The 17,348-nt window shown below is 35.6% G+C and overlaps 1 long non-coding RNA gene across 1 annotated transcript in view; it reads right to left on the bottom strand.

Moving 5' to 3' along the window:
* Positions 1–3,269: 3,269 nt before the first annotated feature.
* LOC126824672 (uncharacterized) overlaps positions 3,270–17,348 on the bottom strand; it is a 42,491-nt gene continuing 28,412 nt past the window's right edge. Inside the window, exon 2 of the long non-coding RNA XR_008788618.1 lies at positions 3,270–3,824. This is a non-coding gene — a long non-coding RNA (uncharacterized LOC126824672). The remainder of the gene's footprint in view (positions 3,825–17,348) is intronic.

Below are 17,348 nucleotides of genomic sequence, written 5' to 3'. Positions count from 1 at the left end.
TATTCGATAATCCATCAACTTACAAGTCAACCAACATATCTCATCATACTTTAAACACATTTCACTCACACTAATGGCTTTCGCATGTCATTTTCAAAATTTGTTATAAATCTAATAAAAAAAAAAAATCCAAAACATTTCGTCATAATATCTCAGATGTTGGCAGTTGTGACAGGGTATGCTTTGGACTGCGTTCATCTCGAAGTTTTAGATCTGTAGGACTGTTAGGAAAACTCCTTTCAGGTTAACATTGAAATTTATCCCATAGGATACGGATTTTTTGGCCTATACGGATACAATCTAAGATTTACAAGTCCTATACATATCGGATTTATGCCACGAACTTTATTTCTGCTCGAAGTAACTGAACCGGGCAGAAATGAGGAGAAGTGAACTAAATGACTTATCTTTTGAACTTTTGGTCGGATTTATCCTGAAGGATTAATAGTGAGACGTATTGTGGCTCTCATTCCAACTTTGAAATCAATTTGTTTATTACTATATATGGACATACCCAACACTTGACCTGATTAACACAATGGACATAATCATGCTGTCTGTTAATATCTTTTTGAGGGGGTGGGACTTCACCTCCCAATAGACCACCCGTCACCCCCCCCTCTCCGAACCCGGTTCATAAACCCTACTCAATCCATGAATATCAAGACTGTCGGATATATATGGCGATGCTGCTAGTATAGCCTAATTAAAAAATTGTAACAATTCGTTCCGTTTTATTTTATAGCTGTTTTACACCAATTCATAGATTGCCGGCTGAATAACCGTGTAGAAAATAATATATAGTTTTAATTAGCCTACGGCGCATCACGAGTGGTATTTGTCGTTGTTTAATGTAGATATGTAATTTAAATTTCAAAATGACAAACGGTTTTTGACGGATGACGCGTGTTGCTTCATACTGACGACCTATCTTAGATTGTGAAAGACTGTCTACTAAAACATGTGGAACTGAAATCTTACAGACGTAATAGGCACCATATTTGGATTAAAACAACGGTGAAAATGTCAACGAAAACGTAACAAAGGCTACTACCGAAATCCATATGTCTTTTGACTCTTAATTACCGTTAGAAACGTTTTGGATAACGTTTGACTAAAAATTAAACAAGTTGCACATTTCCAACGACATATGATTTTTTCGTTCTTCAAAGAAGGGGGAGTCGTGTTTTGAGACAGATGTGTACAACATGTCCCCGGAAAACATTTCACGTTACGTAGACAATAATTGACAACAAATTCTCTTTCGTCACCAGCTGGAATTCATTACGTAAGCAATCACTTTTGTTTCAATGTCACCAGTTCTTGGTAGAGGAACACATGTGTACAAGAGTAACTATTGAGAGATATTTTTTTTTCTTGTGTTGGGTTGTAGATTTTCCTGTCCCGTCTTTATTATTTGTATCGTTCCAGCATCAAAAGGAAGAATTAGATTGTTAACATGGATGTTTTTCTTACGATTTTTTCCAACCAACGTTTCCCGTTTGTATGTTTTTAGAAGTTTTGTGATATTTACATGTAAAGGGAGAAATAAATAGACTGGAATATGTTAAAGCGTGTAACAATGTGATTTTAGTGTTATTGTTAACACCTTTATATCCTCTTATAGTAAACGTAAAAAATAAACTGGTTGCATAATGATGTGGTAAACCAGACATATTTGCATCAAGGCCACACATTTGGTCTACCAGATAGGTTCGTAACTTCGAATTGTCAAATCCGTGTCTAAACTGTCGCTTCAGTTGCCTATAAATAATAATGATGGATGTTGTGCACTGGACAGGTTATACAAACATAATATTTGAGAGACTAACAATATCATTTATATCGATGGTTGTATCTTTATAATTAGAGTAAAACTGCATAAAGCACCTCACCAGAGTCCACACGGATTTCTGGATTCCCCTTTCCCCCCCTCTTAGCGTCCATTGATCCGGTTATGGATTACATTCTATCGTGTAGTATACAATTGTTTTCTTTCAAACAGTTTACTGGACACTGCCAGAATCCCTTGACCTTTCTTGCGGGGATCAGACCTACTCACAAGTCCACTGCTATCAATACACCCTTGTTTCTATAGCAATTATTACTTAACACGTGGTCAATAGACCATTATGGAAATCAGGCGTTCGTTGATACAGTCATAAATGGGGATAATAACATAAAATGGTTGCTTCCAGTAACTATCAACGCTAGATAGTGCTTATCTGGCTGGATCTTGACCGATCATGGGTTGTGGGTATAACTGAGATGGTGTCTGGGAGGACTCAGTGAATTCTACCATGGCTCCAGTGGCTACAGGAGGGGATTATTTAATTGAAATGATTAAATATACAAATCACCATTTCCCACGAACTTCGTCCACCTTGATTAATTAATAATTCGTAGTTGTTAACGTAAATTGCATGTGGGACTAAGGGGGTGAGGTGGGGTGCTGACTAGGCTTCAGCCAGGGGCCCCAATATTAAAACGGCCCCACATTAGTTCTAAAGAAATTTCTGTACCAAATGTTACGACAGGGTTTAACAATGGGAAAATTTGGCAAGTAAATTGTAATTCGTGTGGGTGTGACGGACTGTGCCCTCTGTTCACTGTTGATTCCGGAAGCCTCGCGACTCGATGAGTATGACATTGTATGGCTAACCTGGAGGTCCCGTGTTCGATCCCGGTGTTGGCCGATAATGTTCATCGGGATCTTTCAACGTAGTTCCTCTTATCAGTGGTGCAGGCCAGAGAGCCTGACAAGGAACAACGTATAGTCGTTCGGATGAGACGAAAAACCGAGGTCCCGTGTACACATTGGCGTCCACGTAAAATATCCTCTGGCAGTTGGAAAACTATATAAGAGTAGGTCGTATGCCCGTTTTCATTAGCTCGGTCGGGGCAGAACAATAAGACGTTAAACCCCATTTCATTTCATTTCACTCTTGATGCAATGGCCCGAGTGACCTTTCCAGCCATGGGCCCAATGTAAGCTTAATCTAACCCTGATTACAAGATTAATATATTAGAGTATATATGTATATTTAAAAACTACTTTCCGCGTACAGTTTAATATTAGAACAGAATATTTAGTTGGAAAACTATATAAGAGTAGGTCGTATGCCCGTTTTCATTAGCTCGGTCGGGGCAGAACAATAAGACGTTAAACCCCATTTCATTTCATTTCACTCTTGATGCAATGGCCCGAGTGACCTTTCCAGCCATGGGCCCAATGTAAGCTTAATCTAACCCTGATTACAAGATTAATATATTAGAGTATATATGTATATTTAAAAACTACTTTCCGCGTACAGTTTAATATTAGAACAGAATATTTATTTGACATTTACCGAGAGTGGTCTGTGTACACATTCGTCTAGTTCATGGGTGTCAAACATGCGGGCCATATCCGACCCGCCAAAGGTTTAAATGTGATCCGTAGAACAAATTTCAACAAACTGATGTGTCGATAATTTCTAGAAACTAGCGGTGGAAATCATTTATTATTGTTTTCCAGTTTTAGCAAGACTCTGACTTCTGTACTGTATGTCATAGATATCTAAGTTGGCCAATTTGGTCCATTTCAAAGTATTGAATTGCATTATAATATATAACGATTTTAGTTAAATAAATCCATAAAATTTTCTTCATCTTGACATTTTTGCATATCTCAGACCCACTTGATGTAAAATGTTATTTCATTGGGCCCCTGAATCGAAATGAGTTTGACACCCCTGTTCTAGTTCCTTACAGTTGCCACCATGTAAATAAGGAACACATCCTTCTTTCCCTGGTTGAGATACAACACGGGTTTAACGCTTTATCTGAAACACAAATAAAAATAAACATTAAATTTATTTTACCAGTGACATGGGCGAATAAAAATATAAATATATTGCTGTCAAATTTTACAGACAGTAAAGAAATAAACATTTCTATATAAGTAAAACATATGTTGAGATGGTGGAAGCGATAATGTATATTTATGGCTTTGTCGTACGTTGAAAACATGAACCCTGTTAAACATATGGTAAGAAAAACAAGCCATTAAGACTGTGATATATGTGGTTATATATGGTTATATATTAGATACAGCGTGGTATATAGCCTATTTACTCGAGCTAAATGATGTAAACTAGATATTGTAAACATATTTATTCATCTACAGAAAATAAACAAACATTTACAATACTTTTTTCTGAGAGTTGGTCTGGTGAAATAATTTATTTTTCATTTAGTTTGAAATTAATTGACACTTTACCCTTTTTGAGCATGTCCATCTGTTTAAAGGCAAGGTAAAGTGACACCATCTTGTTGCGAAAAAGTCTCGACACCAACAAGACTGAACTTATTATTTTTCAGCTCAGAATAGTAGTCCTTGGATACAAAAGTACAAAATAAACTCTATTACTTACAATACACTATTTCACTGTCAACACCCCTTTAAATCGTACACCCACATATAAATGAAAATTTCAATTTGATCACTTTCTTGCCCAATCGCGGTTATACCTAAAGACAAAACAATAAAAGTTGGGGGCAACTCTCTATTGCTTTCCTTATGTAGTACAGTAGTCAAGTTTAGATTTTCGAGCTGCTTTCCTGTTTCCTGTAGTGTGAGATTTCCGCGTCCTTGCTACCACACGGTTGGGGTCAGCCATTTTATTTTTCAATCGTGAAAATGACCCTTCATATCTTTAAACGGGCTATGCGAATAATCGTTAAACTGACAACGATTAGCGGAACATTATATCGATATGTAAAGGTTTCATTTACATCACCATACACACAATTATGCCGTATTCCGTTCAGTAATAAAATACTCCACCGTCCTAATATTATAGACCACTGACCTTCATTTACAAGAACACTCATTTTTTTAATATCAACATTATTCATATGGAGCGTTCTAAAAATTGATGAATATAAAACTGTCAAAATATAGACATCATGGCTTCCGTTGTCAAGTTTTGGTAAATGTTACCAAAAAGACTTGTTTCTAAATTTTGGATAGATTATCATTCATTTTGAGGTTTTGATATAGAATAGGGAACCTAAATGTAATAATTCTTGTAGGGCATTTTATATGGAATACTATTTGCAACGCGTATTTTCCAATCAATAATTTTGATGCTGTATTTAGGACTTAAATGTTATCTAAATTTTTAATTAGACATTAATTAACTTATCAAGAACATAATCGACCCTCGATGCCATCGTTAGCCTGCGATATTTAGTGGATTTAGTGAATACGTTTTTTTATGGATGATCTAACGTAAAAAAAGATAATCGAGACTTTGTTTATTATCGCATCAACGGTAATAATGACGATCTAAGCTAGTCTAAAATTGAATTTCTAATATCTCGGTTCAGAGTGAAGCAATTTGACTGCAATTTTCTGCATATTCTGTTTTCATTATCTATTTTTTTTATCTATAATAGCGAGAACTGCCAGCTCTTTATCTAATCTTACATAATGCCCCTTTAACCAAGATCACTTCCTGAGAACTGGTATCGGATGTTCTAGAAAGAGTAAATATTTTTGTCCTCGTGTACACCACCCGTCACAAACTATAACTTACAGTAGAAACAGTCTGGACTTGGATTTCAGAAGCCAAAGATATGTGGTTGAGAGATACCGCTTGTGTCCAGCAGCAGGAGATTCACCAGAAAAATTTAATCTGTGGGCTATTTTAACTTCCTAATAAATGATAGGTGATATGAGGGGGAATGAAAGAGTAAGCATGCCCTGTTTAGTGCACGAAAATCTCGAGCCTAGAAAGTTACAAGAATTTTTTAATTCCCCTTTTTTACCAATTTTATTAAATTGAAATATGTCAAATAAATCGAATACCAAAATGATCCAGACAGCGTAACTGAGAACTAATTTGGTAACGTATCCTACAAATTTTTCTCTAATTTTACTACGAACATTTCAAATCACAGACGAAAAATAGTACAATCTAGACCACAGTCTGCTCTACATATTGTAAATATAATGATCACTTCGTGTATCTGAGGCATGTCATTGGGTCAGTCTGGCCTTCTCAGTTGGACAAACCTATTCCGGTTCCACAGATGCCTGCTGATGTTACTTCATGTGGTCGGCATATTTTATCATACAACTGGTTCCGGTTACACAGGTGTAGCGGAAGGATACAAAATGATTCTTACATTTTCAGAAAAATATCTTCCGTTTGACCAGATGAGATAATATATTGTATCTGAGGGAGTTTGAATTTTGCGTAAAATGTTTCCCGTAGGCACGTGTTGTTTACAATGTAGATATATAAGTTTACTGTTATATATAGAGAGAGAGCACGTGGGTGGAGATTATTAAGAAATCTGTTGATCATCTAAATAAACAAGTTGTTGTTGTTCTGGAAAACATTACCTCTTATATTCTCATTCAACAAACAATTTTAGCCTTGGTCATACTAGACAATAGCTTTCATCAGGAGTGATTGTGGTCGCAATAGACACGAGTGTCCGTTGTTGCAATAGGAAATCGGTTTCATCATGAGTGTCTATGGTCGCAACAGACATCAGGTTTCATCATGAGTGTTTGTGGTCGCAAAAGACTATAGGTTTCGTCATGAATGTGTCCCGTTTCACCATGAGCTTACACATCCGACTTGGGCGTCCCTGCATTATAAAGTGTCTGTGGTCGCATAAGGAAATTGGTTCCATAAGGCGTGTCTTTGGTCGCATTAGACACCACGTATAAAATTAAATTAACAATCTTACTTTAATGTGAACCAGTCTGAAGTACAAATAACACACACAGTATATGCAGGTTTACAACTGTAATGTGCCTTCCATGGCCATAATATAGGTAGGCATTTACAGCTTTTTTGTCTCATGAAACATATTGATGATTTATGAAAATAGGCGCCCGAAATTCGCTGACACCCCATTCCATATGGCCTGCAAATTCGCAATCAGGTATTCTTTTGACCTATAATCTGAATTTATACGTCGCGGGGCCTGTTACAGCATGTGCGCAGTATGCAGTTGTACTGGATTACATTCAATCCATCATGTTAATATGACTTTTGACGTAGGTGCGATGATGGTATCAAGTTCGTTATCTATATAGCTTATTATTAAAATATGTTTTTAAGCTTTATAAAAAATATCATTTAAGGGCTACAATAAATGACAAGCCATAAGTATGCTGCCGGGGTGTAAGTCTCTTTTTCCGGTATTTCAAAAAGAAAACAATGGCGTCGGTTACGTTTCAGTAATATCAGATGTTTTATCAGATGTTTGTTGCTTTGTAAATGTAACGGGATTATATTTACATATCTTCTTTAAATCTCAAACACAGCTGACATATGCAATACTCTATCAGCCATCTTGTCGTCTCCATGGCGGCCATTTGTAATATCTGAACGTTGTAAATCTAGATTTGAGAGTCTGGCAGTTGATTCATCTTGACAACCAAAGTTACACCGTGAAGAACGACGATGATTGATAAACACGATTATATTTTTAGACATTATTTTATTACAAGACAAAAACATCATAAACAAGTTTTTTTCTTTATTATGAACTTATTCGAATTTTCTGGTAACTTAGATCAGATCAGTTAATAAAGCAAACGACTGGCTTGCCAACGGGAACTGATCCCGCCCCTTTTATGGCAAATTTCACGATAACTTATGGTCGTAACTTGACCTTCTTGGGTAATACAGTCAATCTGGAAGGGAATTACAGAGGTGAAAAGGCAATCATAGTAGAATTCTACTTGTGTTCTTATACGCTTGTTTTCAAAATTCAAAAATAGATTTAAATTGTGAATGTAATTTGTTAAATATAAGCCTGGTGTTTGCCCTTACTGATTACCATGGTTTTCAACAACAACAAAAAAAAAAATCAAAAAAAAAAAAATACGATGCTTTTGATATTTAAGAGAAATATCTAATCAATAGTTCATGCTGAATATTTTTCTATTTACTACATCTTCATGCAGACACTATAATTCAAAATGATGGAGATGATCCAGTGTAATCCAAATTTAAAAACAAAATGTCTTATATGTGGGAAACCCTGAATGCAACTATAGTGGAAGCTACGCCTTTAAAAAAAATATTATCCCATGATATCCATAGCTATCACAGATGATAACAATAATCTCAAAGGATTAAGTGGGATTAACAAAAGGGTATATTGAATTAACTACGGAAGGGCACGCCCGTCTAAATTGTTGACGCTAAGAGATAAATTAGAGACGATATCATTTATAGTGTATTATCAATACGCCTTATATAGACTGGTTTATGGGGAATTGATTGAATATGGCTATTCATTGGTCTCCTGGATTTGGCCCTATGTAAACCACACATCCCCAACAATCTAAATAATGGCTAGCCACTTGTCAACTCCTTATTGGGATTAGATGTGATTTATTAGGACTAGCAAAATGTACGAGCTAAAATCTCATATTTCGTGGTCTAATAATCTTACTGCCTACTTCCAAATTAACTTACTTAAACTGGGTATATTACAGGGTCATTTAATACTAATCCCATTGCCAGAGGTGCTCAGGTACAATGGGTGAGATATAGTAACATTAAACTTATAACCAACCTCATTAGAACTTCAGTATAATAATAATATAGTTTAAGAATGGTGTCTCACCTTAATGTAATATATACTCTTATACTGGTAAAACGAGACAATGTTCTTACTAGCTGTATCGATATTAGTAATTTATATTCAATGCTTTATATTATAAAGAGATGGGATTGGGTTACTTTAAACTTACCTGAGTAACCCATACGGTGAGATTGCCCTTTAATTTGAGATCTTAAGTTGCCCGGGCATGCCACACTACCTCGTATCTATTTATTTTTAGATTATTAGCTGTTTAAAATAACAGTAATGTTTCACACGATATTTCAATATTTTCTGTACATATGTCTTTAAAAAAATTATAGAAAGAAATTAACATCATGGTATATTTTTACAATTCACAAGAAAGGAAAACTGTTTTCACCTAACCAAGTGTCAACTATCTGTAATAAATGTTATTTAACAATAGAATATTTTTTTTAAAGTAAATTGCAAAAAGGTTGTTTTTTTAAGAGACGCTTGGGTAATTTTATATAATAAAACAGTCATAGACCCATACCCTTAATGATACACATGGTTCATAAAATAATGTATAAACACATTTTTAAACTGCAAATTTAATATCCGTTTTCCATTACAACTGGGGCTTAGTCAAGGACACAATAATTCGACACCCAGCTTGGAGATCGCACATGGGTTTCATCCTTGATCTTTTCCTCCAAATGCAGTAACTATTATCTAGTCTTAGAAACCTATACAGTAAATCTCTTTGATCTTTGGGGTATATTCTATGCCCGGAATATATACTGGGGAATTTGAGGTTATTCTTCTAAAGTTTTTCTTTAAACCTGTAGCGGGTTTTTTCTTCCAGGGTAGGTTTTTATTTACATGATATAAGGTTTTTCTTACTGGATATTCTCATTTTACGTACATGTAGACCTAGACGGTTTATAAGCAAGATAAACTCCTCGACTTCGGTTATGCTAGGGAAGAAAGACTTCAGGAAAAACCCTCGAAAGAAAACCTCGGTCTACCGGCCTGGATTTTTTCTTTTTCTCGGGTTAATTTCTTCAGTCTTTCTTTCCTCGGCATAACCCCAGTCTCATGCTTTATCCTACACACAAAACACAGAGAAAAAATACACGTGGATTTGTTTTTTTAAAACTAATGTTATTTTTTAGGGTTAGGATGTCGCTGGGATAAACCCTTTATGAGCGGAATCGGCCGTTTATGAACGCTACTTGATGAAACTCGCTGGAACCCACAGGATTATTCTAGTCGAATTAGATTTGTCTGAATTAATGTTATGTTTTACTCCGTGATGCTAGCAGTACAACCTGATGCAGCCCGCCGGAACCAATCTGGGTATTCTAGTGGAACTTTGATTTGTCTTAATTAATGTTATGATTTACTATACGAATATTAGTTTATCGTTGGAACCCACGGGGTTATTCTAAATGTAGTCGAACCTGTTAAACTCAACCGGGTCATCCAAAACAAATAGTATAGGAAACAGTTTCGTGTGTGTTTTATTGGATAGGCGTTAATAATAATATAGGTGTGGCGTTAACAATGGTCGTTTTCCATTATTTGTATTGACTGTAGTGTAGTTTATTTGTGTGTGATTCGGTTAAAGCCCAAGATGAATTACATGTGAATATGTTTCTCCTTTAATCTCTGTATTAGTATTCTAAGTTATCGTGACTTAAATTAACTCTTTTGTAAATATGTAAAGATCCCCAATAACCAATGAATAAACATGCATAAAAATTAAAACCAAAATATACTGTCGATGGCCTCTACTACATGAAGATCTGACCGGTTGTAGTGGAAGGTCGTGTCACAGATCATACGAGCGGCTTTTGACCCTATGACGCCAGACATTTTATTAACCAATCAAACATTGATGTTTCACAGTTCCGTACACCTCACGCCAAAATCTCGCCGTAACAGACCGTTTCTTTGGCTAATCTCTCACATCATCCAGAACGCGGGTTAAATAACAACTCTTCCAGATCCTAGTGTAGTATAGACAAGTAAAACGAAATTTTGAAATATAAAAAGCGAAACGAAAATAGGATCTGTGTTTTAATCAGATCTCACTTTACGGAGATCACCGAACTCTTTTTATACGCCCACATTGAAATGTGGTCGAATATTGTTGTCCGTCGGTCGGTCCGGCTTCCACAATTGCTTGTGGACCCTCTAAAGGCTAAAGTTAATATCCAATTGACTTTACATTTATACACAGAGTTTAAGGTCATGAGACGAAGAATCCTATTGATTTTCAGCGATTTTCGATAATTACAATCTGATTAAAACACAGATCCAATTTCGTTTCGTTTTTATAGTTCAAAATTTCGATTTTACTTGTCTTTACTACACTTGGATCTGGAAGCGTTGTTATTTAACTCGTGTTCTGCTTGAAATGAGAGGTCAGCCAATCAAATCGAGCGTTTGACCTTTTTTGCGCGGAACTGTGGGTAGACATTAGCGGCAATAGAAATCAAAACAAAGCAAAAGTAGATAAAAAATACATGGCCGTCGCTAATTGGTTAATCGAATGACTGACGTAATCGGGTCAAATGTCGCTTGCTCGGTACCTGACGTCATAGAACGTGAACTCCCACCATAACTTGTTAGATCTACATGTAGTGTAGGCCATCGAAAGTATAAAAAACGAAACGAAATATAGATCTATATTTTAATTAGATTGCGATAATTACTGCCAGAGTTATGACCCTTGACCACTTCGAAAATTCTTGTAGAAGCTCTAGAAGCTAAAGTTAATATCTAATATACACAAAGGACTTGGAAAAATTGTGTGCATTCTCTAGAGCCTAAAGTTAATACAAATTGTTCAAGGCCATGAGACAAACAATCGAAACAAATTCTAACAATTTCTGATAAATACTTATTGGGTTATTACTCTTAATAAATGTTCTCCTTACTGACAAAATAAAAAATATGCGACAACCCTTGTTGACTGCCCGGATGACTTAGCTGTTGTGGGCGTATGTTTCGTTGCCTAGCAACCTATCTTTGTAACCGCCACCACCAAAGAAGGTCATGATATCAAACGGTGTTTAACGCCTTACTTTTTCACATCATCTGGACTTGTGAAGACGGGCATACGTCATGCATGGAAGGTTTTACGCCTCACCCGGGCGACTATACCCTTTCTTGTAAGCCGCTACCATGGACCAGGCTGGCAAAATATCGGGAATGAATCCAGGACTTCGTGGTTAGTGACTCAGCTCTCCCACCCCCTACTCGCTGAGACACCAAGCCTCCACAATAAGATATTAAGAAATGACCGTTGTTAAACATAATGTCAACCAAATATTGAGACTAACAGCTGGTATTTTATATTGTGAATATTGTACGAGCGTCTAGTCACAGTTTCCTAGAAAGGGGAAACGGTTTTTCTCAGCCCACCTATCCGGGGTCATTTTAATGCGCTACACACACACAACCACATAAAAAGACAGTGAAGTGTCATCTCAAAGTCAATATGTCTGATAACTGTAAATAAACTGGAGATTTTGTAGAATATAGCAATATAATTTTGATATAAGGTATATATTAAGAATAAAGAATGAAGAATATCCTATGAGTAATTGTATTCACAATTTAATGTAGTCGAACCTTTACTGGAAGAATTATACGACAGTTCTTCTATTGTTGAGTAGGTTTTATGATGTTCAGTGTATAACAAGGACGCAGGTCGAACAGCTTCTTATCTTATTAATACGTAAAGTCACTCTGGGATGGGCACCACAACAAGTAAGGTCAATCTTTGCAAACTAAATTTCAAAATGCCTGTGGGTTTGACAATATTTCTTATCTAATAGAGAGGATTTATGAACTTGGGTTGGTCAAAGAAACTCAGGAATGTATAATCTCCATTCTCTCCAAATCACTGTATATTCAATGTTAGGATGCCTTCAAAATCAGCTAAAAATAACTCTTTTTTTTATTTGAAGTAGGTTTTCGTAAAGGGGGGGTTGGATGGCTGAATGGTTAGCGTGCGCGCGCTGTATCATAAAGTCTGTCATTGAGTCAACTGGCGTGGTTTCGAATCCCCGGTTGTACGTGGCAAGGAGGAGGGTCGCCTGTCCAACCTCGTGGGTTTTCTCCGGGTCCTCCGGTTTCCTCCCACTGCTAAAGACCCCTACGCGCAAGCGAATTATTGAAATAAAATTAAACCATATGTTAGTCCCGAAATGACCTAGTTTGTGTCGAGTGGACGTTACCCCCCCCTCTCTCTCTCTCTCTCTCTCTCTAGGTTTTCGTAAAATTATGGAGGCCTAATAATAAATAATTGCGGTCGAAATTCTTGGTGCAAGATCCCGTGTAAAAACTTATCCTACATTTCTTGAGATTGCAATTCTTACATCGTCATCCCTTTAAGAGAATAGAGATTAATATAGATTCCCACAGAGATAAAAGTATGGTTTGATACAGCACAGATCTAAAGATCATTTTAATAGTTTATCCACTTGACGATGTTACTTTAATTGAGACCTTTGTCCCCTTTTCTACCGCCTAATAAGATTATAATAAAGGATAACGTACACGCTGAATTAAACAGTTTATAATCATTTGTTTAACGTCTTATTTCAACTTCATCTACTTTCGTTTATTCCTTTAACTTTTCATCTTGCCGCCATTCTTGACCCTCTCCAAATATCATATTGACGTTTGGTCAAGCGGCAAACTTCGTCAACTTTGTCCCACCAGAAGTCATTATTTACCACAATGATCTGTATGATGAACTGTAACAAAATAATATTGACTATTTCTTTCTACAGATTCATTGAACTTTCAAGTGGTCAAGATTTAATCAATGGGGAATCATAGTTCACACGAGTAAAATTTACTTTTCTGCCTTTGATTGAAGTTGAATGAAATCGGTGGGTCCGCTTTAATACAATGGTACCTCGATTTAAAAGTAAGAATAAGTTATAATAGTTCGGGCGTCTATTTGCCAAAGACGGACGACATTCTGAAAACACATGCAAGGAAATGTCACAATATTCCAGACTAATAGGTAAATAGAGACTTTCAGACCACACGCACTAAACTAAAAATTTAATATAGTCGTGCAAATAAATATAATAACGTATTGGTGGTCCAAAAGCTATTTAAATTGGTCATCTAAAGTTGCTGTCTTCTGTACTGATTTCATGATGCCAGATGCCTTTTTTTTCTCTCTTAGATTGTTAGCCGATACCTGAACGATACTTTATTTCAATCCACGGACATGGAGCTCACGGTGTCATTTAAACTTAATCGTGTTTTTTTTAATAGTTTATATTACTATCTTAAGGATATAAAAGTCCATATTTTGATTAAACTGAATTAAGGAAAATGGTTCTTGGCCATCTATAGAATTTAGACTGCAGCGTGAACACCCGATTTATACAACAAGTGAAATTTGGTGTTTTAGAAATCGAGTAACCTGCAGATAATCGCGAATCTTGAAGTAAAGGGTCCATATTTAGGATTTCGAAAAATATATAACCTAGAAAGTCCCCAAGATTGTATGGTGTTTACAATTCACACCGTTGAGTTTCAACTATAGATACTTATATGGGAAGAGTGGGGTCCAGTTGGGTTCAACAAAACCCTTGACTACAATACAAGAACCCCCAATTTCCCCTCTTCTCTAGTAAAGGAGAATTGTTTAGATTTGGTAGAGAAGATCGTAAAATAAATGTATTATAAATTATGATTATTAGATCCATATATTTATCAATTGATATTCAACAACATAAGTTTTGAGAAGACTATCTGATTTTGGACACTATGAGCATATTTCTAGATCTTGTAATATTACTAATTCATTAATACAACATGTCTTGTAGACTTCAAAGTGTAAACGTGCATTATAATAGTCTCGAACATCCAAGCTATATATTCACGAGCTCTGCATCCCCCCCCCCCCCGGTTTTTTAGACATTAACCCCGTTTACATTACAAATTTTAAGCGTGTCAGGCACGGTACCAGGCACGGCACGGCACGGTTAATTTTCTTTTATTGTAAACGGATCAAACAGAAGCGAGTCGTACTGAGTACCATGCCAATTGACCCACTGAAGTGAGATGTTAAGTTAAGAATTTACTCAACTTTCAATCACTGTTTATGAGAAATATATTTGATCTAGAAACACAAAACTGTGCACATAGTTTCTTATTGATGTATTTGATACATTAAAACAACAAAAAATTGATAAAGGGCTATATGTTAGTTAAAATAAGGTGAAAAATTTTGAATAAATTTTTAACTTAAGTCTGAGAATGTTTTGTGAAACCGGGGAGGACTGGGGTAATAAATGAAGCGTAACCATTACATATTGTGGAGTAGTGAGTAATAAAAATTACATTTTATTGATGGGCTTAAATTTTAGTATTAAAGATTTTTTTTTATTTTTACAGTTAATGTCTATTTGGAGAAGAAGAAGAAGAAGAAGGAGGAGGAGGAGGAACGGGTGGCGAGTTCCAGAGGCAGTTTCACATCTGATTAAATCAGTGATTATCGTATTAATAGTTTTATTGTTATAAACTATTGTCATGTTATTTAACGAAATATCAGATAATTCATCGTCTCTCTATCTCTAAATCTTCTAGTTTAATCACAGGAAAATAAACACTATCGCCGACAAACTTGCACTTTGGTCAATCCCGACTGAATTACGGAATACAAATGAGGGAGTCTTAACTAAATATTTTTCTTTAATTTAGACTGCTGGACAGTTTTAATTAGACCACGTGGTAGTTGTTATCCCGATGCGGTACCGTGAAGACTATTTAACTTATTCTCATGTTATTGTGTTATAAAATAAAATCTAAATTGGCTGACTGTTGGTGTTTGTTCTTTCTTTACAAAGCGGTGGTCGTTACAAGGGAAGAATACCCACCATTTCACTTGATAATACCGAGGCATTGTTCGCGTAATAATGCAGACAATGGTAACCCTCTCCACATTCCTCATATAGGCTCTAAAACGTGTCTGATAGCACTCTTCTACAGATTAAATCCGCCACAATGCGTAATTCTTTAATATAAATTGTTTAGTAAAATTGTTTCAAATTTACACCTTCACTGAGGTAGCACTTTAATTTCAGCTTTGTAGCAATTCACTTGTTATGTGTGGATAAGATCGGTCTCTCCTATTGCGTTACAAAACAAATGTTGAATTTCGAGGTCTTATGTAAAAAGTTATAAATTTACATAGATTACTGTCCTATTAGCATGAAAGCGAATTTAACAATGGCACACCTGCTATATTGGAAACTGAAAATCTAAGAAGACTTTAATTTTCTATTTTAAATAAGAAATCAACAGATTTATATAGTTCGCTGTCCAACATTAGGAGATTAGGAAGCTTGCTTCTGAAAAGGAAATAATGAATTTTAATGAGTTCAATTAAGTTTCCGCTTCATCTTCAAGCAGATGGATTTAAATTCAGGATTGATTTGAGATTGTGGTGGTCCGCTTGTACTAGAATTTGTAAAATAATTTAAACGACAACCCACTTTTAAATCGACGTTTAGGGAGAGAGAGAAAGAGAGAAATGGGGTTTAACGTTCACTCGACATAAACTAGGTCATTTCGGGACTTACATATGGTTCAATTTTATTTCCATAATTCGCTTGCGCGTAGGGGTCTTTAGGTCGACGTTTAGGAAGTTTGGGCTTTTTTTCCAAGGTTACATATTATATCGTTTTCATCCAATTGAAAGTTCCCACGATAAATATACATAAGAGATAATTACACAGACGAGACGGCTTATTTACCCTACTAAATAGACCTATGTGTGTATTATTAATAGAACTATAAAGACAAGAAAGGGTTATTATTTTGAATAAATATGATAATTACAGGGGAGCCTATACATATAATTCAAGTTTCAGTGTCTAGAGGTTACCACGTTAAATGATTCTGTATAACAGTTTTCGTGAGAAATAGCTACAGACACGCCTCTGGTCTTAATGAAAGTCTAGCATACTTACAAACAGTCCCCTGTGGCCGAGATTGACAACTCGAAGATGCTTCAGATATATTCACATACATACCCCAGCACGAGATAAAAATTTGAACAAAGAGGAGTGTGTTTACAAATACCCCAAGATGCATAAGAGATGAACAATATGGTAACATTGGAACAATAAACAAAAAGATGTTATCCATCCTGGAAAAAAGTCTTTATAATATGTCGTGTGGTGACGTGAAGGGTGGAGATATGGTGTAAAGGAATTTCGCTTGTACAAAAGAATATTATATGATATTTGAAGCTACATCCTTTATATAGTTCACAAGATAATAATTACTACTTTTTTCAGGTCGGTTTGAAGTATGTATCCATTTCTTTCACAACATGACAGTGCAGGATTTTTGTCCCGGTGTTATCAGTTTCATTACAGATTCATTTTCTCTCCGCCATTCTCATCGTTTTGATAAAAACACAATTATAATTTTATAGTCCACGGTCTGCTGGTTGAATTTGGGTGGTACAAACATTGACATTATTGAAATATTTTTATGACATTTTGCACTAACAATATTTAAATATTGAACCCATTAACGTAAACAAAATAGAAAGAAAAACACAACGATAAAAATAACCTAAACAGAATTAAATTATGATCTAAGGCGACCTAAATTATCGTTAAGTCAACAAGATTCTCTATCCGCCTAGGATTATTCTGAGAAATAACATAAAAGTACAAAGTTAATAGTGAACGGCTTTTGTCTGCGATATCACT

Source organism: Patella vulgata, chromosome 6 (assembly GCF_932274485.2).
Source record: "Patella vulgata chromosome 6, xgPatVulg1.2, whole genome shotgun sequence".
Taxonomy (NCBI): domain Eukaryota; kingdom Metazoa; phylum Mollusca; class Gastropoda; family Patellidae; genus Patella; species Patella vulgata.
Note: the sequence above shows the minus strand (reverse complement) of the source record. Positions and strands in the feature narration are given on the sequence as shown.